The sequence below is a fragment of the Rhinolophus sinicus genome, linkage group LG02 (genome assembly GCF_036562045.2).
Source record: "Rhinolophus sinicus isolate RSC01 linkage group LG02, ASM3656204v1, whole genome shotgun sequence".
Classification (NCBI taxonomy): domain Eukaryota; kingdom Metazoa; phylum Chordata; class Mammalia; order Chiroptera; family Rhinolophidae; genus Rhinolophus; species Rhinolophus sinicus.
The window spans coordinates 165309862-165332167 of record NC_133752.1 but is presented as its reverse complement, the minus strand read 5'-3'; the positions used below and the strand labels follow the sequence as shown (position 1 = coordinate 165332167).

The following is a 22306-nucleotide window of genomic DNA, read 5'->3' as shown; positions in this document are numbered from 1 at the left end:
CTTTTTTCATATACATCAATGATTTTTAAATTAAAAATGTATTACCAAAAGAGATGCCTCTAACCTTTGTTGACTAATACTATTTTTAGTGTTAGAAGTTTCAAAAGAAAGGTATTCAAGTACTGAAGATATTTTCTTAAGAAACAATAGTACTGAAAAAAAAAAAAAGAGCTTTGGATGCAGACAAGTATGGATTAAAATACTGATTTCACTACTTACGAGCTGTGAGACTTATTTTAATCTCTTTACGTCAATTTGCTCACCTTTAAAGTGAGATATATATCAACTTGTAATGCTTTTGGAGCATGAACTGTGCACCATATGAAAAATGACTTGTAGAGCATTTAATACAGAGTAAGACACTAAATATACAATAGCTTTTTTTTCACAAACTTTAAAACTATAGTGTGGCCCACAGCCACCCTCAAAAAACAAACAAAAAAAAAAAAAAAAGAAGAAGAAGAAAAGAAAACCCTCCAAAATGAGGAAAGTGGATTGCCTTCTAAGAGTTAAACTGTGAAATCAGCATGAAATACCAAGTCTCCCAATAGAGAAATGGTCCATAACCAGTCATACTTGACAATAAACAGATAAAATGTATTAGCAAGTGTAAAAAAAAGAAATGTTAATAGTAGGGGTCAGCTGAAGAACAGAGAATAGGAGGAAATGGTGATGGCTACCATGAAGCACTGTCTAAAGAAGCAGCAGACTGGGCCGACATATTGCAGGTGTCTTTACCTATTTCTGATCTCATTACCAAGGTTTTTTCAAGTATAAGTATGGAGAAAGGAAATAAGGCCCTGCAGTTAACCCAATTCCAACAATCTTAGTCTCCTCAGCAACGCCGTATCTATCACCAAATTGATATATTAACCTATGCATATCATCTCTAAACACTAGAGATATTTAGCTCCCACTGTTCTGCTTCCATGCTCTCCAAGCAAACTTCTGATTCCCATGTAGAAAAGGGGTTGAAGGAACAGATTTAAAATATTTAAGGTCTTTGTGAAGTATCAGAGCAAATCAATAAAGGGACTTTTAACTATTTCTTGGCTTCACATGTAGCTTGAATGCAAGAAGATTATGCATCTGTTATACAAACCACAGCATTTATGAGTTGTGTGGCCATTCTGATGGCCATTATGACTAATTATCATTCTTGCTGGAATTAATCAGTCGGTGTTCTGATGTCTACCTTAGTCTTGTGCACAATCAGACTCCTCCTGTCTGAAAACGCCAGGCTATAGTCACGAGCCAGTCTCCAGGTTACCAAAGCAGAAAGCTACATCAGCTGGCCTTTGCTAATACACCATTTTATGACTTTCAGAAGGTATGACCTTTTTTACTGATTTCTACTTTATTAATATTGTTAATAATGATGACGAAAATTAAAAGTTCAAAAGCAGACATAAGGTAGACAGTTAAGATATCACTACTCTTCTCAAAACTTCTAGCCACTTCAATAGCTAAATTATCTTTATATATAACTGGATAAACAGTCTCTCTCTCATACACACACACGCACACACTCATGTGAGTGTGTACATGTATAAAAATTCTATGAAGCAAAATCTATAATGTCTAAGACAATGAACTTGAAGGTTTTATTCATCTACCACAGGGTTTCATTTTGGACAAAGGAAAGTGCCATTAATTTCAAAAAAGCATTAGGAAAGCACTGCAAAAGTCTATGTATTTGTCATATATCTGGGATATGTAGGGTTCCCAAGTCCTACAGCTAAAGCAACATGGCTGTGTCGCAGTGAAAGGCTACCTAGGGACAATCTGAGGATCTAGGCTGGGGTATGCTCTTATGTATTCATTCAGAGATGATTTCTATCATTCTTGCGGTAGGTGCTAGGCTTACCAATGATCAAAACTCAGACTTCGAAAAAACTGAAATGAGGCAGACACATAATCCAGTATGAAATTAACTTATGGAGCTACGCTGACTTAGTAGTTTTTAACTCAGTTTTTTTTAAAGACAAGAAAATCTTCTTGTGTGCCGGCCCGGTGGCTCAGGCGGTTAGAGCTCCATGCTCCTAACTCTGAAGGTTGCCGGTTCGAATCCCACATGGGCCAGTGGGCTCTCAACCTGCCAGTTCAATTCCTCGACTCCCACAAGGGATGGTGGGCAGTGCCCCCTGCAACTAAGATTGAACATGGCACCTTGAACTGAGCTGCCTCCCTGATGGCTCAGTTGGTAGGAGGCGGGCTCTCAACTACAAGGTTGCCAGTTCAATTCCTTGACTCCTCAAGGGATTGTAGGCAGTGCCCCCTGCAACTAGCAATGGCAACTGGACCTGGAGCTGAGCTGCGCCCTCCACAACTAAGACTGAAAGAACAACTTGAAGCTAAACGGCACCCTCCACAACTAAGATTGAAAGGACAACAACTTGACTTAGAAAAAAAAATGTCCTGGAAGTACACACTGTTCCCCAACAAAGTCCTGTTCCCCTTCCCCCAATAAAATCTTTAAAAAAAAAAGAAAGAAAATCTTCTTAAAAAGACTGACGTCTAATTCCAGGACAAAAGAGAATCTTCAAATCATCAGCATTTACTGACCACTTACTATGTGCAAGACATTTATTTAATGGGAATTTAAACACGTAATTCAGGGTCTCTACTTAAATCCCATCTCTAGTCTACAACATTCCTGGAGCTGTTGAGTTGCATGAATGGAATAGATAAGAAACAACTTCCCTTGTAAGGGGCAACTTGCTTTTAATTTTTTAAAAAAATATTTATATTAGTTTCAGGCATATAAAACAAAATGATTAGACATTTACACCCCTCACAAAGTGATGACCCCCCCAATTCTACTATCTTTCTGACATCGTACATTGCTGTTACAATACCATTAACTATATTCCCTATGCTGTAGTTTACATTCTATGACTATACTACACACACACACACACAGTGCCAAAAAAAAAATGTATACACATTTTAAGAAAGGAAAACTGTGTTAAAATTGTAATATTCAATATATACCAATAACAAAAGATGAATACAAATCATGTTTGACTTCTGCGATTACAAGAGGTGCTCAAAGTGGTTACCATCAACGTCCAGACCCTTCTGATTACAGCAAACTACTGCTTGAGCAATGTTGACCAAAGTGTTCACTCATATACATTTTTTGACACTCCTGGTGTGTGTGTGTGTGTGTGTGTGTGTGTGTGTGTATATATATATATATATATATATATATATATAGTAGATAGATAGATAGATAGATAGATAGATAGATAGATAGATGTAGATATGTATATATATATATATATATATATATATATATTTATATTTAACATTCAATATTATACTATATCAGCTTCAGGCGTACAGCACAATGGTCAGGCATCTACACAATCTGTGAAGTGATCACCCCAATAAGTCCAGTGCCCATCTGGCACCCTACATAATCTTTACAACATTATCGATTATATTCCCCATACTGTATTTCACATCCCCATGACTATGCACTGTTGGTGGGACTGCAAATTGAGGCAGCTACTTTGGAAAACATAGTGGAGGTTCCTCAAAAACTTAAAAATAGAACTACCTTATGACCCAGCAATTCCACTCCTGGCTATTTACACAAAGAAATACAAAACACCAATTCAAAAAAATATATGCATCTCTATGTTTATTGCAGCACTATTCACAATAATGAAGATATGGAAACAACTGAAATGCCCATCAACAGACAATTGGATAAAGAAATTGTGGTGCATTTATACAATGGGGCAACTTGCTTTTACAAGAAGTCACTTTTCCTTTACTTGTCCTTGTAGCAATCTGCACAAGCAGACTACTCTAGTCCATATGTGAAAGTAATTTTAAAAGTACTGGAGTTCTTCGCTATTGGCTAAAGGCTCTCTGTGCATCATAATCGTCTGTCAGTAGAATATCCCGAATGGTATTCAGACGTGTGTAGCAAACTTAGGGGTAGGGTAAAGGGTATGAGACGGACAACTAAACCAGTGGTTCTCAACCTTGGCTGCACATTGGAATTATAAGGAGAGGTTTATAAAATACTGCTGCCTAGGTCACACTGCCTGAAATTCTGACATTATTGGTTTTGGAGTACACATGAGATAGCAGAAATTTTTAAAGCTCCTAGGTGACTCTAAAACACAGTCAAGTTTGCAAACGCTTTGCTTTAGTCAGAATAATGCCCCTCACCCAAGATCCAAATCCTAATCCTGGAAGCCTGTAAATATGTTATCCACAAGGCAAAAGGGACTGCGGATGTGATTAAATTATGGGTCTTGACATGAGAATATCCTGGATATTCTGGGTGGCCCCAAAATAACCATAAAGGTCCTTATAAGAAGGGAAGGCAAGAGGGTCATTGAGAGAGAGACTGGAAGAGACTATGCAGCTGGCCTTGAAAATGAATGATGGGGCCATGAACCAAAGAATGTAGGTGGTCTCTAGAAGCTGGAAAGGAAATACAACAGATTCTTTCTTCGAGCCTCTAGAAGGAATGAGCCCTGCCAACACCTTGATTTTAAGTGAATATATGTGTACTGTTTAAGCCACTAAACTTGTGGTAACTGGTTACAACAGCAACAGGAAACTATTATAATATACTACTTATTTAAGTATATCTCTTCCACAATTGGTATTTTCTCAATCTGAAATACTCCTACCCAAGATGTATATTCACCTGTTCCTTACCTAATTTAGTTTTCTCCTCCATCTCTTCCCGGGGAGGTCTTCCTTGCTTTCCCACCTAAACCAGCACATCCATCCTCTATTGCTCCTGACTCTCTGCTTTGTTCACAGCACTTACCACCATCTGGCATGTTTTGTATTTATTTCTTTGTTTATTATCTGTCACTCCCACTATAATATAAGCTACATGAAGCCATACTTTATTTTTGTTCACAGCTACTCACCCGGTACTTAGAATCATTTCTGAAAATAGTAGTCTTTAAATAAATATCTGTGAAATGAAAGCTACTAACTAAAACCAGGAACTCTTTGACTATTCTCTATTAATACTTGTATGATCTAGGCTTACAGGACAAGTATGCTTAGAAAATGTCTTAATATTGTCAGAAAAAAGGAAATAAAGCTCAGCGGTACCGTAAGTATCCTTTATTTAAATAATTTCTATGTAAAGGATTGGTAAACCCTGTTTAATTAGGTTTATAACGTACTTGTGAAAAAAATTGTATAGTTCTTTTTTAAACGCCTAAGTAAAGACTATAAAAGTGAAGTGACTTTATAAAAAATGCTACAGAGTTCATTATTAATAGACTTATTACTAAGGAATCATGTACTTACAGCTTTAAACTTAACTCTGTCTGCTTAGGATGCATTTATTCTTTGCTGAAATTATTCTGAAAAATGACAACATATACAAAGTCAAAGGAATTTGTATATGGAGGAAACATAAAATGAAAGATTCAGAGTAGGAACTGCTTTCCTTATATAATAGTTTCTTTTCAATGTTTCTTTCTGTCTCTAAATATTTTAATTTTTGGTTAATTCAGAGATAAAGTCCTAGGAAGCAGTGCCTTCTACTGGTTCTTTCTTTATTTTTTTGGCATGGTATTATTTCTTTTAAGGCTTGCAGTTTTGTATAAAAATTGAAAAAAAAATCTGTAAAAAGCAAACTCAAATTCCAGCTTTTCTACAAAAGCCTTCCTGTATCACCATAGTTGAAGTGATTTCACCCCACCACAATCTATGTGGATTCTTGTTAGTAGCCCACATGAAAAATTTGAACATCAGTAAAACCTGTTACATTGATTCAATAGTTTAATATTTTTATTTTCTTCTTATTAGTATACACAGTATCTAAAACTAGAATACTAACAGTTGGAATGCAAGAATATCTTTTTAAAAAATTTCTTAAATTCCCTATACACATTTAATATCTTGAATTTAGTAAGATTTTGTTAAGTACAGGACCATTTCACCTGGTTTTTCCAAGATTAACACTAAAGACATGACTGCATAAAGGTCTTTCCAAAGTGCTCTGTATTGCATCCCTGAATAGTCTAATCCTCTATGCTTAATGAGATGCAATTAATTATGTGCAGCACAATTCCTACCACATAGTTATCACTCAATGTATTTTTCTATAAATAAATAAATGAACTGAATAAGGGTCTGTTTTGTGCCAAGCAAATTACCTTTGTATTACGGGGAAACAGGCAACTTAGATAAGAAGACCCTTCTGGTTTACCCTTAAAGAAATACAGTTTAGATGAAAAGACAAGATATATTGAGAATACTCACCTATCTATTCATTCATTAATGGAAAAAATATACATATTGAATATACAGGTGCCTTTAGATATCAACATAATTAAGAAATCAAGAAAGAATATTTTAAGGTAAATGACTTTTTATAAATGAGTACTATAATAGAGAGATAATGTCTTGTTAAAATAATCAGAGAACGCTTCCTACAAATTATGAGAGTTCAACAGGGTAACAGAGATAAATTATATGTCAATAGATACAGAAAAGAAGAGAAGATTGCAGATGGGAGAAATGACAATAGCAAATTAAAGAAATTTATAGAATGATATGGGATAGTGACCAGAATAGCTTGGTTAAAGCAGCAGATTCTAGGAGCATCTTCTAGGATGAAAGGTAGGAACCAGATGATAGTGATTCTGGTTAAATCCTATCAATTTTGAATGGCTAAACCAAAACTGAATTTGATACTGAAGGTAGAAAGGAACTGGTGATGATTTGTGAGCGACACAGTAACAAAATCAAAATTGTATTTTAGGAAGAAAATTCTTCAGAAATTAGTAACTGATAGAAGATTGAGAGGGGGAAGCAGATATGGGGAACAAGTGAGACAATTCATAGATAAAGAGATTACTTGAACATACAATTTAGAGAATGTTGCTAAAAAGAGAAATATATAAATTAGAAAAAATGCCAAATTGGAGGAAAATATGAAATTCAGTTTAGAAGTAAATCTGTGTTGAATAGTATTTTTTTTTAAATAGCAGATAACCAGAAAATGCAGGACTTCTGTGGAAGTAACTAAGGCAGTGTCATCTTGTAAATACAAATAGAGAGTTAACCAATAATTGTAATTATTTCCCACTGACTTTTTCCTCAACATTCTGAGTCAGTATTTTTATTTTCCTGTTTTATAAAAGAGAAAACTGAGTCATAAACTGGTTAAATAACTTTTGTTACACTATTCGGTCTTTGCATTATAACAGAGAATTTAAGAACAGAATGGTTTCTCCATGGGAAAAATAGTTAAGAAAATAAAGCAAAGTGGGGGGAAAAAATCTGAATCTTACAGTCCATCCAAGTTTGGGAGAATAACATATCAAAAGAATTGAACAAAGAAGACAGATAAAGAAAAGTCAAAGTTGTAAGCAAAGCAGCATAATTATTCTCTCAACAATTCTACAAAACTAAACATTCTAAATACGATGCCTTAAAATTTTGGATCATGGCATTTATTTAACTTATAACTTCCATTAATTTCTCTCCTAAATGTTTATTTTTAATATTCAACTCTTTCATGTCAAATTTTAAGCATAGCACAACACACTTTTAAAATGATTGAAAATATTTGAAAGACTGCATCAACTTATGGGAACAACAAATACAGATATTTTAAAATAAAATAATAATTGGCAATCCTCCATATCCAAAGATTATACTATTTTTCTAGAAGTTATGTACGTCAAGTTTTTCAAGTAATAAGCCTATTTGTTCAGGATATTTACATTTACCTGTCTGGTTCCCTTTAATTAATGTTGATATGAGAAGGCTAATCAAGATTAGGAATTAAACGCTACTGTTCATCAAAGATATTTTCACAATAGAATATTACCTATCCAATACGAGAACTCAACATAGACACATAGCATGATTGGACAGGTTTTGATTCAAATGAATGAAACAACCAGCACTTGTATGTGATTCATAAACAGAATTACACAAATTTAGTATACTATTTTATTAAAAAAAAAATCAGTTTCATCACCCTTAGCTCTGAATTTCAATTATTATTCATATCTTATGGTTTGCTCTTTTTCATTATAACATGTTTTGAACACCTTCATTTTCCTGCTAAGTTGAGAGTCAGCTTTGTGTTTACCCAGTGAACATTCCATGTATATTTTATAACCAAGTCTGTCATACGTAATATTTAGAAGCCTTTTAAGTAGAAAATTGATTTGTCGTAAACATGTAGTCTTAACATTTTTCTTCTACTTGCTATAAATCCTATTTGCCATCAATTTCTGATACAGAACATGTCAATCTCTATACTTCTCTACCATCGCATCGCACCTCATTCATTTTATTGTTATCTAGAGGCATGAACAAGTTCATCAGATCCTCGCATAAACTATAAATGGAAGTAGAAACACAGATTTCATAGAAATATAAAAACAGACAACACAGAATAATACATAAGACAAGACTCACTTATAATCCTTATTATACATTTCACCAGAGTAGATTCTTGTTTCTACTAGTATTTATAAACAAAACTTACCATAACATTGAAATCTAAAAACAAAAGTAATTTTTGAGCTACAGCTAGCTAAGAATAAATTTACAATATCATTCTAGAATATAATGTACAGAAAAAATGTACAGAAAAACACGTAATAAATATTACAAAAATTTAAACTGTTTTTAAAACTGTGATAATTAAAAATGTTGTAGTCACCAAGAATTTTCAAAGTGACTTTTACCAAGGCTGTCTCCTGTGTTTACCTTGTCATATGTTTAGTTTCTGAGATGTTCTCTGCATTGAGATCAAGTAGTTCATTACTATTCCTTCTCTCTGATAAGAACAGTACCACTTTCACCTGGTTCACCACCTTTTTGCTCTTCTATTTGCTAGCATCTCTGCTCTTACCAAATGGCTTTCCCCAGCCTTGTCCAAACCACCAAAGAGTCAAAGAAGGAAGGGAGGCTAAGAAGAAAAAAAAATGAGGAGGTACAGTGTTCTCCAAGGAAGGTGTGGAAAATGAAAAGGAAAAAAAAATTAAAAATCAGAAGTTAGAGATAAGGAAAGAATGAGAAATAAAATTTAATGCTTGTCAGTTCCTGAGAGAAATGATTGCCTCTTTATTAGTTGGAAATAGGATATTTCAGAAGTGTTGAAATTAATGTACCTAAAGTCTGCAATAAAATTAAGTCTCAAATGTCCATTTGTTTTGTTTTCTAAACAAGGGAGACAAATACCAAAGGTAAGTATTTACGAATAGTTTATGGAAGCAAAATACCATCCTACAATGATTCAGAATTCAAAATTTGATTCCTTTTCTACTTTCTTCTTCTGTCTCACTAATAATTGTAAATCACTAAAAATGTACTCCATACTCCAAAGACAGACCATGTTTTATTGGATGAAGACCCCAAGAAACGTTTTCTAAATAAGAGGATTGCTTTATTATGAGTACTCTAATAGCTGGGCTCTAGAGCCCAAACTTACGGAAACGAATGTCTCTGCCAGCTAAAAATTTTCATCTTTACAATTTATTGAATTATTTTAAAATTAATCCACACTTACTAAGTGCCTACAACAATAGTATTCCTGATAAATAAAAAAGGTAAAAAAAAATTAAATTTCATTAAAATCTACTGTAATCATTCTACAATGTTCTAATACTTAAAATAAGATAACGTTCATTATGAATCTAAGGAGGTGCAGGAAAACTAGTTAGGGGGACTTTTATGACTCGTAAATACAAAGTCATTTTCACAAAGAAAAGAGCTAGTAAACGTTTTTACAGAATACTAGATTTTTTTGGGAAAAAAGATTATCAAAACTTTTCTCCTGATTACCAACATAAGAATATGGCAAGAAGTACCTTCTACTTAAAACAGAACAAAACAAACAAACAAAAAGCTAACTTTGACTCATTTAATAACTGTTATAATTTTATTTCCTTATCTCAAAACACCTATTCTTGAGTTATTAAATATTCAATCACAGAATCTTTCAAATCACCAAATACACAAAATTTCAACCAAATCTATTTGAAGAAAACATAACAGAAATGATTGAGACCTCTAAGTGTTGAAGACAAATTTCTTTTAGGTTGTCAGTAAATGACCAAATGCATGCGTCTGGAAGAAAAAAAATCAAAATCATAAATACTAATTTGTTGTGAATTATTTAATTCATGTACTGTTATATGTTTGTCATTAATCAAAAACAAACAGAAAAAGAATGTCCAACCTCAGCCATCCACAGGTTAAAAATGTCAAAGTCCTCTTCTTCTGATTATTTATAAATTACTTCGAATACTCGAGCCTTAAGATTTGTAGTTCTAGAAACTTGTAATTATAGTGAGAGCGGGTATACTTTTTTTAAGGAAATAAAAAGCTTTTTCCATTTGAGCATGGGTTTTGCCTTTCTGACAGCTCTAAGTCCACAGGATGTGGAGGGATGATTTAAATTTTACATCAAAATTGGGACTGCACTAGACTTTTTTCCCCCTTCTCAAGGGAGGCATTGTTCTTGCCTTTCCATAACCAGGCGTGACAGCGCCAGACTGGAGTCATACGGCTGGTCTCTGAGTCAGCGTGAAAGTGCTCACCTCCTGAGTTTCCCCAGATGCTCGGCTCCTTGTAAGTCTGAAAGCCGAGCACTGAGTAGCCACATACTCCATTCCTGGGACAGACAGAGGATTGGAGGAAGGAAATCTAGGGAATTGCAAAAACTCTCTCTTCCAGTACATGCTGTACAACTCTTGTATTAATTGTAGGAAGAAACAACAACAACAAAACCCTGCATTTAACATGAGTACCATTTTTCTGAAACAAAAGTCGGGACAAATAGTTTCACAGTAATTCTGTGCCTCAGAGTTAAAGAAATAAAGTCTAAAAAGTCAGAAGCCTTTTGGATTTTTCTGAGACACATGGTTGCCACATGTATAAATTTCAGGTTATAGACAACTGGATAGATGACTAGTGAAAGAATATTGTACGAAACGCATATCTATTCTCAAGATCTCTGAAAAGATATCTTTAAAAATTATCTGTAGGATTCCCTGCAAAGGGACAAATTTTTCTGTTCCCCATCAGAACAATTGCTAGTGAAACAGGGATTAATTCAATTTTTATTCTATCCTTGAATGACCTTTCAGGGAAGCTTGAGAGTACCTGTGGCACCTGTGTGTGGGTGTGGGGGCAGGGAGAGGAAGAGGAAGAAGAGGGAGGAGGAGGAGAAAGACAGAAGACTTTTACTGTATAAAGATATGCTAATCGGCACTGATATACTTATTTTATGGAACCTCTCTATTAAGAATTAGACAGCACCATCTTAATTTAATCCTAATCATATGCTAACAATTGTTATTTACTATGTATTCAAAACTATTTCATCGAAAGTTTTGTGTATTTTAAAGGAAAAAATAGAGAAGTAGAAACAAACTCCTTCCAATTTGCTAACTCATAAAAGAATAAAAGCAAAAGGAAATGTAATACATACTATTACTACTACAGTGACTAGTACTAATCTCTTAATTACTGCTTTCTAAAATAATGCCAGTCATTTTTTCATGTTATCCTCTTGAGGATATATGCAAGTCTACATATGTTCACATACATGTGGGCATGTTTGTAATAACCTATAAAACTAGTTCATTTTCACCATATTCATAGTAAGAGAAGGTAGATTTTCATTCATGAACATCACTGGTCAGGTGAGGTGCATATGCAAAAAAACAGTTTTAAATAGGGAAGAATATCTACTTTGGCTTAATGATATCGACCCCTCTGAAAAATATAATTTCATTTATTTTAATGACTTTGTCATTTTGAGTCTCCCAGGAGGACTCTCCCTTTGCAGAACTGCAAATAGAATATAAAATTTTATTTTCCAAAATAATACCCTTAAGTACTTATATTGAGCCTCCCTCCCTGCTCCTTAACTAAGCCTCCTCTTGAACTCCCCCCTCCACCCCCACCCCCCGCTCTGTCCCCTCTCACATTACTGGCTAAGTCTAAATAAATAGCAAATTGTTCCATAATCAAAAGTGACTTATTCCTAGCATGGTGTACGTCTTGAAATAAAATCTGTGGTGTGTTTAATTTATTTAGGATCTAATAATGATGACAAAAATAATTAAGTAACCAGTCTAGTTTTAATTTCTTTTGTTTTCAAAGGTCATTGTGAAATCAAGCAAGTTAAGCCTTCAAAAGCAAACCTCTAGAGAATGGTGTGTTGTGTTTTTTTTGTTGTTTTTTTCTTCCTAGCAGAAATGAGAAAGGAGGCTCACAGCTAAAAGGAGTACTGAACATCAGCGTCAGATTTGTTAAGAATGACTAAGTAGTCCAATGAAGAAAAATATTATGACCCGTACCCTCTTTGGAATCCAAATAACCCTGACAAGGAAAAGTTTATACATTGCTAAATTCTGGCCAATGTAGGGGACTCACTCTTTCTTTTCATGCCCCATACAGACTTGGTTGCAGTCTGTTTCTACAACAGCTGTTGAAAAACGAACGAAGTAAAAAAATATTTATGTTATATTCAAAATAGACAGCAAAGGACATATATACAGTGCACAAATCTTTCCTAGGACAACAGCTTCTAATGGGAGAGACAGGAATACTAGGCAAAGACACATTTTATGAACTTCTCGGCAAAATGAAGAATTTGCCATTATAATCATGAAAAGACCAAAAGTAAGGGTGCAGTGCCAAAGACGATGAGCATCTATCAGCCCAAACTCCAAAACAGCGGGATGCAGCTATGGCTGATGTTATAAGAATGCTGAGCCTCTTCATTGGTTCCTTTCATGCCAAAGCTTCTTTGCTTGGATGAATATGAATTAAATCCATAAGCTTTCTTATTTTTCTAGCTTGACCTCTAAACTCATTTAACGTCTTAACTGTTTATCTTCTTCCCCCATTAATCTTTCTGGTTTTAGCATATTCCCTGTTGTTTTAGGGGGGAAAAACCGCTTTAAAAGTATGGTTCATACTACCACTGTCGACGAGTTAGGAATGTTAGCTCTTTCCTTTAAATGCGTAAAAACTGTTCAGTAGTAACTTCAATGCTACCAGTTTCCTGCCCCTGAAAGAAGAAGTCAAAGGATATGGCATATACTGTAGAGAAGAAAATCATCCAACTCTTGCAAAGGTATGACGAAGATAAAGACACAAAAAGATCGCCGTACAAGGTTTATACTAGATTTCAAATGCAGATAACAGTAATGTCACCATCAAATTTCCATTAAATTTGTTTTATGTATGTCATATAAACTTTTTGAAGCAAATAGCTTTTCCTATTAGTTTTCTCTTTCTAATCAGTTCTATAGCTAAATACACACAATGTAGATTTTTTTTTTAAATACTGCATCACTGCAATCAAAATGTCTAATTTTATTGAAATTTCAGTCAGTAATATAGCTGAGTTCTTTCCTGTTCTGTTATTAAAGTATAGTTAATAAGAACTTTTATGGATTAACACAATCAACTTACCAATATCACCATATTTTTGTCAGTACAAAAATCAAACATGTTAAAGATGTTCACTTTACAAATCCATAAAAGAAAAACTAATCAATCAAAAGCAAAACTTTAAAGGTGGAATCCTGCACTCAACAGTGTTCATCATTTACTGTTTTGTAGAAACTCTGACATATTTTCTGCTGTTCTGTAGTATTTCCCCCAAAGCTTAACAAAGGCCCAGCTGTATAAACCAGTCCTGTCAAAGAACACAGTTAAGGGATGGATAAAACAGGGAGGGGTGTCTAACATGCTGACCACTGTCTGAGCTTATGAGGATAAAGGAGCCTTGATGGAGAAAAGTAATCATCCATTGCAGTTTTTTTTTTTTTTTTTAACCTCATTACCACATGCTAGAACATTTTTTTCCCAAACACCCCCATTCCGATCCCCCACAAATGAAAGACCTCTGTGTTCCAAAGGGGGCAGAGTTCTCCCCAACCTCCCTCTTCCTCTTTTTTTCTTTTTGTTTTTTGGTTTTTTTGTTTTGTTTTGTTTTTCTACTGATGGCAACTTTATGGAGTCATGATCATTTAAAGACTTCTTAAAATACTGTTTCATTCTCCATTAAACAATCCACACATCATTCCCTAGAACATTTTTAATGGTTACATAAACTTGCTTTGGATTCCTTTTGACCAAAATATTATCAACATCTTTGGATTGTGAGATAGTTATTTCTTCTAAGAACTCTAGAAAATGACGTATTCCTTTAAAAGACAGGAAAGCATACATAATTGAGGTAGAATGAGTGCTGGAATCAAGGGTTTGTACCTTACATTTTAAAGAAGGTGTTTCCTGTAGCATGCGTATTTCAAAGGGAGCTGGCTGTGTGCACACTCAGAGTGTGTAGCGACTGTGAGATATGGTTCTGAAGTTTCAAGGAAAGTTTTGACCTAATTAATCCTTTCAAAACTTACTTCTCATGTGTCCAAGAACATCAAACCATAAGGATGACTTTCCAGAGATTTAAATACGCATTTCCTATTTTCACGTTTGTTATTCTTACACACTACACTGACATTGTTTATGAAGGCCTGAAGCCAATTTCCATTCAAAGAGAGCTACCGTAACTGCATTGGGTAGAGTCAGTGAGACATATTAAATGTCTAAGGAAATCCCTGGGCAAGAGCCACCAGGACCTATATGGAGAGAGCTGTATCATCTGTAAAGTTCTATTTCAGGGTGTCCTTTGAGGTTGAGACAAATATTTGAGTGTTATAAAAGCCTCTATTTATCCAAAGACTGCTGCAGCTGCAGTGTAAGACTTCTTCACACTATCCTGCCAGTGATCTAAAGGAGTTGTCCTTAGATGGGGTAAAATGTGATTCCTTTGTCAATCTGTACATTTTTCTGTTCAACATGAAACATATATTTATAATACAAAACATAGGTTTTTAGAGTAAACTATATTGCTCTCAGAATTTATCTTGTCCTATATCCATGGCTGGTGTAGGTACTAGAGCAACAGCCACTCATAGTTCAACTTGCTTCATGCAGGTGGTCTACTTTCAGAAACAGTTGAATAATTCCTTTCTAATAAATATTTGGTTCTCATGAAACAAGCTGAGCATATTAAACTATATCAAAAACTACCTGCCAATGTCATTCAAATCATCATACAGAATAAAGCAGAACAGAGATAAAAAATTATTTACTCCTTTGCAAAAGGGAGCAATGTTTAAAAACTCACTTCTTTATTGTCATGAATTTCCAACCTTGCTTTCCTTTAACATACTTAGGAATCTCTCCAGAAATATTTGTGGATAATCTATTCAATATTCACAAAACCCACCAAAATATAATAAAAAAGAAAACCAAACCACTAGGGATAGCGTAATTCTGTGACATCTTAAGAAAATTAATAATAATTTAAATTATTGTATATATAAACCAAATTTCCTCAATTGAAATACATGTTCCAAAGGGAATATTTTCATTATACTGTAATGTCTTTATGTTTACAAACTTTTACATAAGTGAACAGTAGAATCTTAAATCTGCTCAAACTTGTCATCTCTTTTTCTTCCATCTCTTTGCATTCTTGTTATTTTAAATGACTTATTAATAAATACCTATAATGATTCAAATCGCTATGGAAATGTTTCTTTAAAATAACAAGCAACTCTTGTTATTTGGATCTCCTTCCATAAGTAGCAAAAAAAATAGTATTAGGAGAGAGACCTAAAGATAATTTCTAGCACAAATTCATTCACTTTGGTTTCAGAGGGCTGAGTGATTCTCATTCATTGTTCGCTGATATGTTCTAGTCCCTGTGCTAACTGCTTTACATGGATATTTTTCTGGTTATCATAACTACTCTCGATTGGCCTATACACTTGAATGTAAGAGCTAAAATCATAAACCTCTTAGAAGGAAACAAAGAAATAAATCTTCATGACCCTGGGTTAGGCATTGGTTTTTTCGATTGACACGAAAAACTCAAGAGACAAAAGAAAAAAAAATAGATAAATTGGACTTCCTCAACTTTAAAAACTTTTGTGCTGGACATGATAGTATAGAGAAAGTGAAAAGCTAACCCAAAGAATGTGACAAAATACTTGCAAATCATATATCTGATAAGGTACTTGTATCCAGAATACATAAAGAATTATAACCACTTGTGTGTGTATGTGTACATACACTTATATACATATATATACACACATATATACATAAGCATATGTATATAAACGTATATATAAAGAATACACACATGCGCGTGCACACACACACACACACACACACACCATGTTTACCAGAAAATAAGACCTAGCTGGACCATCAGTTCTAATGCGTCTTTTGAAGCAAAAATTAATATAAGACCGGGTCTTATATAATATAGTTAATATAATACAATATAATATAACATAACATAATACAATATAATACCAGTTCTTATATTAATCTTTGCCCCAAAATGCATTAGAGCTGATGGTCCGGCTAGGTCTTATTTTCGGGGAAACACGGTGTATGTATAAAGACCTACTGTACAACTGTTATAACAGAAAGAAAAAATAATCCATTTTTTAAATGGGCAAAAGATCTAAACAGACATTTCTTCAAAGAATATATACAAACGACCAATAAGAACATAAGATTCTTCATATCATTAGCATTAGGGGAACACAAGCGAAAACCACAATACAATATCACTTCTCATCCACTAGAATGGTTGAAATAAAAACGACAGTAACAAGTGTTGGAGAAGATGTGGAGACATTGGAACCCTCATAGATTGCTGGTAGAAATGTAAAATAGTACAACCACTTTGGCATATTTTGACAGTTTCTAAAAAGTTAAACATAGAGTAACAATATGACCCAGCAATTCCCCTCCTAGTCATGTATCCAAGAGAAATGAAAACATATATCCATGCAAAATCTTGTACACAAATGTGCACAGCACTATTACTCTCATAATAGTAAAAAAATAACCTAAATGTCTACCAAATGATAAATGGACAAACAAAACATGGCATACCCTACAATGAAATATTATCCAGTAATAAAAAAGAATGAAGTACTGACACTACTGGTTATTGTTGAAGGTTACAACATGAATGAACCTGAACACATTATGCTAAGTGAAAGAAGCCAGTCACAAAAGACACATATTATATCATTCCATTTATATGACAGGTCAAGAACAGGCAAATCTATATATAGAGAGAAAGCAGATTAGTGGTTGCCTAGGATGGGGGGTGTGGTGTGGATGAAGGAAAATGAGGAGGGACTGCTAAAAGATAAAAGATGGCTTTTAGAGTTATGAAACTATTCTAAAATTAAATTGTGGTAGCTGCACAACTCTGAATATACAAAAAAGATCATTGAATTATACACTAACTGGGTCAATTTTATGGTATGCAAGTTATATCTCAAAGTAATTTTTAAAAACATTAACACCTCTATTTTACCTATGGCAACTGGCTGAGAGCCTTTACTTAAGTTAATAAAAGTCTTGTAGCGCTGAAATAGAATTTGGAGCTAGACTTGATCCAAATATTATGACATTTTCATTACAGAACATTTTTTTTATGAAGGAACTTATATTCTTTAAATGATTTTCTCTCCAAATAGTAATTAGAAATATACTCATCATTTCTGTTGCTTTGATTTGAATGCAAGCTTTTTTTGAACACTATTGTTAGACCTACACTAAATAATGTTCTTTTTCCTGCTAATTTTTTTCATTAGGTTCTTTTTTTGTACACTCTTTGTAACATCATCTTTTTGTTTTAGAACCGTGATGAGCAAATACTTAATGATTGTTACAGAAGACACCATATATCACCGCTCATCCCTAATACACAATAGGACAGACGACATCCTATTCTCCCATGACATGTTACCAGTGGTAGGTTATCAATTTTCACTTTGGTTTTTACCAATTTCTTCATTTAAATGCTTATAGAAGCTAGTATATATTATTGTACTGCTGCAATAGATCAGTCTGGAGCAGTTAGATCGAGCATTTTAATCTTGTTAACACAAGATTGAGTTTTGGGAAGGTAACTTAACCTCCAGTTTATCTGAGGAAACTTTTAAATGAATCACAATCTTTGTAAAAAATTTGTGGAATAATCTCCAAAATAATTATCATTAACTGCTAATATGTGTCTCTTCCATCCTCAGCTCAAGATTATTTAGTTTCCTATGAAATTAACTATTGTTGGTGCCAGCTGTATAATCAAGCATTTAAAAAAAATTATAGAGGGGAAGCGTAATGTATAAGCTGTGTTTTTAAAACTTTTTTCTTAGTATTAGGTTGGTGCAAAAGTAATTGCGGTTGAAAAGGTTAAAAATAATTGCAAAAACCACAATTATTTTTGTACCAACCAAATTGTTCATCTATAAATACATTTCCACCATTATAAAAGTAGAAGATGGTACTCAATTATTAATATTTCATGATATATTTCCAAGATGCTTTAGTAGTTTGAATTGATTTAGGTAAAATCAACATAGGCTTAGTTAAATATACATTGATTTGCCTGGACAAGTAACTTTAAACAACTTTAGAACTCAGGATTTCCTTGAGGTATATCTAGAAGTAGTGCTTTAATTTTTATTTCTTTAAAAATAATTTAGACTCTATCATGGTGGAGAACAAAGAAATGAATTAGTAGGAAGAGGCACAGACATTAGATAACAATTAAAAATTTTGTGTATAAGAGGAATAAAGCAAAGGCGCTTAATGATTCCCAAGGACCTAGATATTTTAAAAACCAATTACTATTATCATTATTTATTAAAGAATTGTTTTTCAAATCTGTGCTAGTCGTTCACATTTATTTACTTTTATCTTTGTTCAAATTTTGTGCAACTTTTATTAAAAGTTGTACTACAGTTAAGTAATCTACTTGAAAATTCTAGATTTAAATACGAACCCTCACATTCTGGTCTTTATCTCTAATACTAAAATCCATCTAACAGGCTTTTTAATCCAGAAGAAACTTTGCAACCTAAATCAAAATGAATTTACTCACTTTGGATTTTGAACTTCGTGACTTTGTGAGTTATTCACTTTGAATTGTAAACTCTTTGAGCCACAAAGAATATTATTCATTTTTCAATTGAATGCCGGATTTTGTATAAGCACAGTAAACCAAAGTGGAGGCATGGGGGTAATATTTAAGAGCATGAACTTTGATTTTAAAAACCTGGGCTGAGTCTTAGTTATGCTATTGTGTAGCTCTGTGACCTTGACCATATTTCTCAACCTCTCTGAATCTACTTTCTTACTGCAGTAAATATTAGTTATGCATTTTAAAGGAAGTACATAAGTAATGTAAAAGCATATAGCATTGTACCAAACACACTATATGTATGGATAAATGCTATTTATTATTATTGGTGTTATTTGGAATTGAATTGAATTAAATCTAATTTAAACCAGTCTGTTGTAAAGCATAGTTAAGGTTAGGGTATGACACAATCTAATTAGCTATGAGAAGCCATCTGTGTTTAATATATTTGGACCTATGGAAAGAGCCAAGAGTTATTTTAATATTTTTATACAGCCAAATTTTTTTTGAATTAAAAAATAAAGATTTAGAATTTACTGCGCAAGACTAAGATTTCTAAATTTTGCTAGAAAAGTGAGTAATCAAGTTCTACTATCTGGCACTGCAACATGTGCGGCCTTCAAATAACTTTAGTTTCAAACAAAGTTAAAAGAAATCTCTCTTGAGTGACACCGAGAGGTATATGCCAGCAGTCTCCCTTCTCCGAATGTATCAAAACCTCATCCCATTGCTAGGAATTCAGAATATGGTTTTTGCTGCATGACATTCGTTTCCAAACCACTTATATAAAATAGGTTCCTTCCACCTGCTTTTGAGGGTAGGGCGAATCCCCTTAGGATAAAGGAAAGCAGTAGTACGTGTTATTATAAGATTCAGTCATTGTAAAAGTTTCATTAGAAATTGCTATTCATATAAACAATTTCCCCATTCTATGTATAGGACTTAAGACTTCCAGACAAAGAAATGGGTTTCAACTGTAAAGAATAAATGTGGAACCCAGGTGCATTGTTTCACTGGACTTGCTGCACTGGCATTGTATGAAACTCACAGTTTGGCTTAGATTGATACCTAGCATTTTGTATGGCCATCCAAAGACTGTGAGGCTAAACCCAGAAAGGAAAATTTTTGACCAGAAAAATCAAGCTATCACAGAAGGCTGAAAAGAAAAAACAACAACAACAACAAAAACTAGTAAGAATTTCCTTTTCCAATCTCTGTAACTATTTAGCTAATGAAACAGTTGATTAACACTGTTCTTTCCCTATAAATTATCATCAGACATTTCAGCCATACTCATTACCAAAATGACCATGTAGGTCATCTAAAAACATTTTCTACTTCTAATAAAATGTTTCAGAAGAAGGAATACAACCACAGACACTCTAAGAGAAAACAATTGAATTAGAATGCTCCATCATCATTTGGCATAAGAAAATCAATCTAAAATGTACAGTTGCAGGTAGGTATCTTCTGGCTGTCACCAAAAAGCAGACTGAAATAATAGCTACTTCAAAACGGAGTGATGTCAAGATAATTTAAACATCACCAATTACATGCCATATGGGCTATATCCCCTCTGCTCATGGAGTAGTTAGAAACTATTCAGAATTAATAAGCACTGCTGTCACGGTACTGTCAAGAAATGTAAACCTTCATTCATATTTTGGAGGTTCTGTGGAGAAATAAAAGAAACAGTAAAGGGAAAATTAATATATTTAAATTATATTGTCTGTTGAACTTCAATGTTGCCAATATTGTCTTAATTGCAAACATTGGGTAAAATGTTTTATAATAAATTTTCAATGTTGTCTTCCTGATTCCCGGAAAGCCACAGAGCACAATCAAGGAATGCATTATTAGAATTCCTACTTCAGTGTTGACAGGTGCGTCAATCCCAGAGCCTCTACTAAAGTTCAGATCTTGAATATTTTTATGAACTTGTGTGGCAATTTCTACCTATGGAATTTCTATCAGGGATTTTTTAATATCTAAAAAATTGTTAACTTCTAAAATATTACACATGGACTTTTTTGTACTATATACAGCATACACAGCTCATTCTGTAGATCAAAGAAAATGACTGAAAAGTAACCAACCTTCTGCTTTGGCAGAAGTATATTTTGTATTTATTTTGCATGGTTTTAGAGAACAGTACCAGAACTATTCACTCATTCATTTAATATTTATTGAAGGTCTGCTATGTGCCAGGTTGCCGTATCTTGTGGAAGCTAGCATATTAATTATAATGCTATATAATATACAAAAGATTTACAAATAGTGATGAGAGAAAAAATAAATTTAAAACCAGAAGTTAAGAGAAGGTACATTTATATTCAACGTTAAAGAGAATCCTTTGTCAGAGCCAATCAAAAATGGGATCCATGGTCTCACGAGATAATGAGTGCCACAACACTTTAACTATCCAAACAGAAGGTAGATCACATAACAGAAATGTTATTGAGAAGATTCATGCTACCTTTAAAAGGCTGAACTAGGTGACCTTTATGGTTCCTTCCAATGGCTCGGAATTTTATTCTTCTTAAAAAGAAAGAGTATGATTTGCTAATATTTCTTGTATGGTATATGTTTCCGTGAGTAACAGAATTTAATGGGTCTAAGATGACAGTGCAAAACATTGGAAAATAGAAATTATAAGGGTACAAATAAGAATTTCCATGAAACCCAATTAATTGTACATCTATTATGTAATTATGGATAATTCCTCATAATATGGTAACTGATAATATGAATATTTTATAAATTATACAGTATACTTTCCTTCATTTTTAAAGGTAATACTACAAAAACTGGTAATAGTTTATACGAGTTATATTCTAAGACCGATGGTATATTTGAAATGATTACTCTTTCCTCATTCTTCTTTCAAGCCATTATCATGCATTGCTGTTTAATACAAACATAGGGAGACATATGAGTATATTATATGCATGTTTTATGCCTCCTAACAACACAGCTCTAGAATTTTCTTTGAATTAGTTTTTCTATTTCCTAATGAAGTTCAGGTCTTTTATCTAGATTTTTTTTCTTTATTCCAAGTATTTTTTTCTTAAATTTCAAAGCATATGGTTCCTAGAGATTTCTATTTTGAGGTTACATGGGCATGCGATTTTAACACCTTCGCTTTTCTCCCTCTACAGGTCATGTAATCGTCTACTACAAAGAAAGCACTGATACTAAGTCTTAAATTGCCAGCCAGTTAAAATACCTGAGGCTAGTAATCAACATCTTGGGATCAACCAAAAACTCAGAATGAAAATTTACCCTATAGCTCATTAAACA

The 22306-nt window shown here is 33.5% G+C and overlaps 1 protein-coding gene and 1 long non-coding RNA gene across 17 annotated transcripts in view; one reads left to right on the top strand and one right to left on the bottom strand.

Annotated features, from left to right (window-relative positions):
• The window catches only part of SOX5 (SRY-box transcription factor 5), a 920340-nt gene that overhangs the window by 322636 nt on the left and 575398 nt on the right, over nucleotides 1–22306 (bottom strand). The window lies entirely within an intron of this gene.
• On the top strand, nucleotides 4947–22260 carry LOC141568772 (uncharacterized). Its single transcript, XR_012491964.1, has 3 exons — nucleotides 4947–5098; nucleotides 17721–17835; nucleotides 22165–22260. It is a non-coding gene; the product is annotated as an uncharacterized LOC141568772 (long non-coding RNA).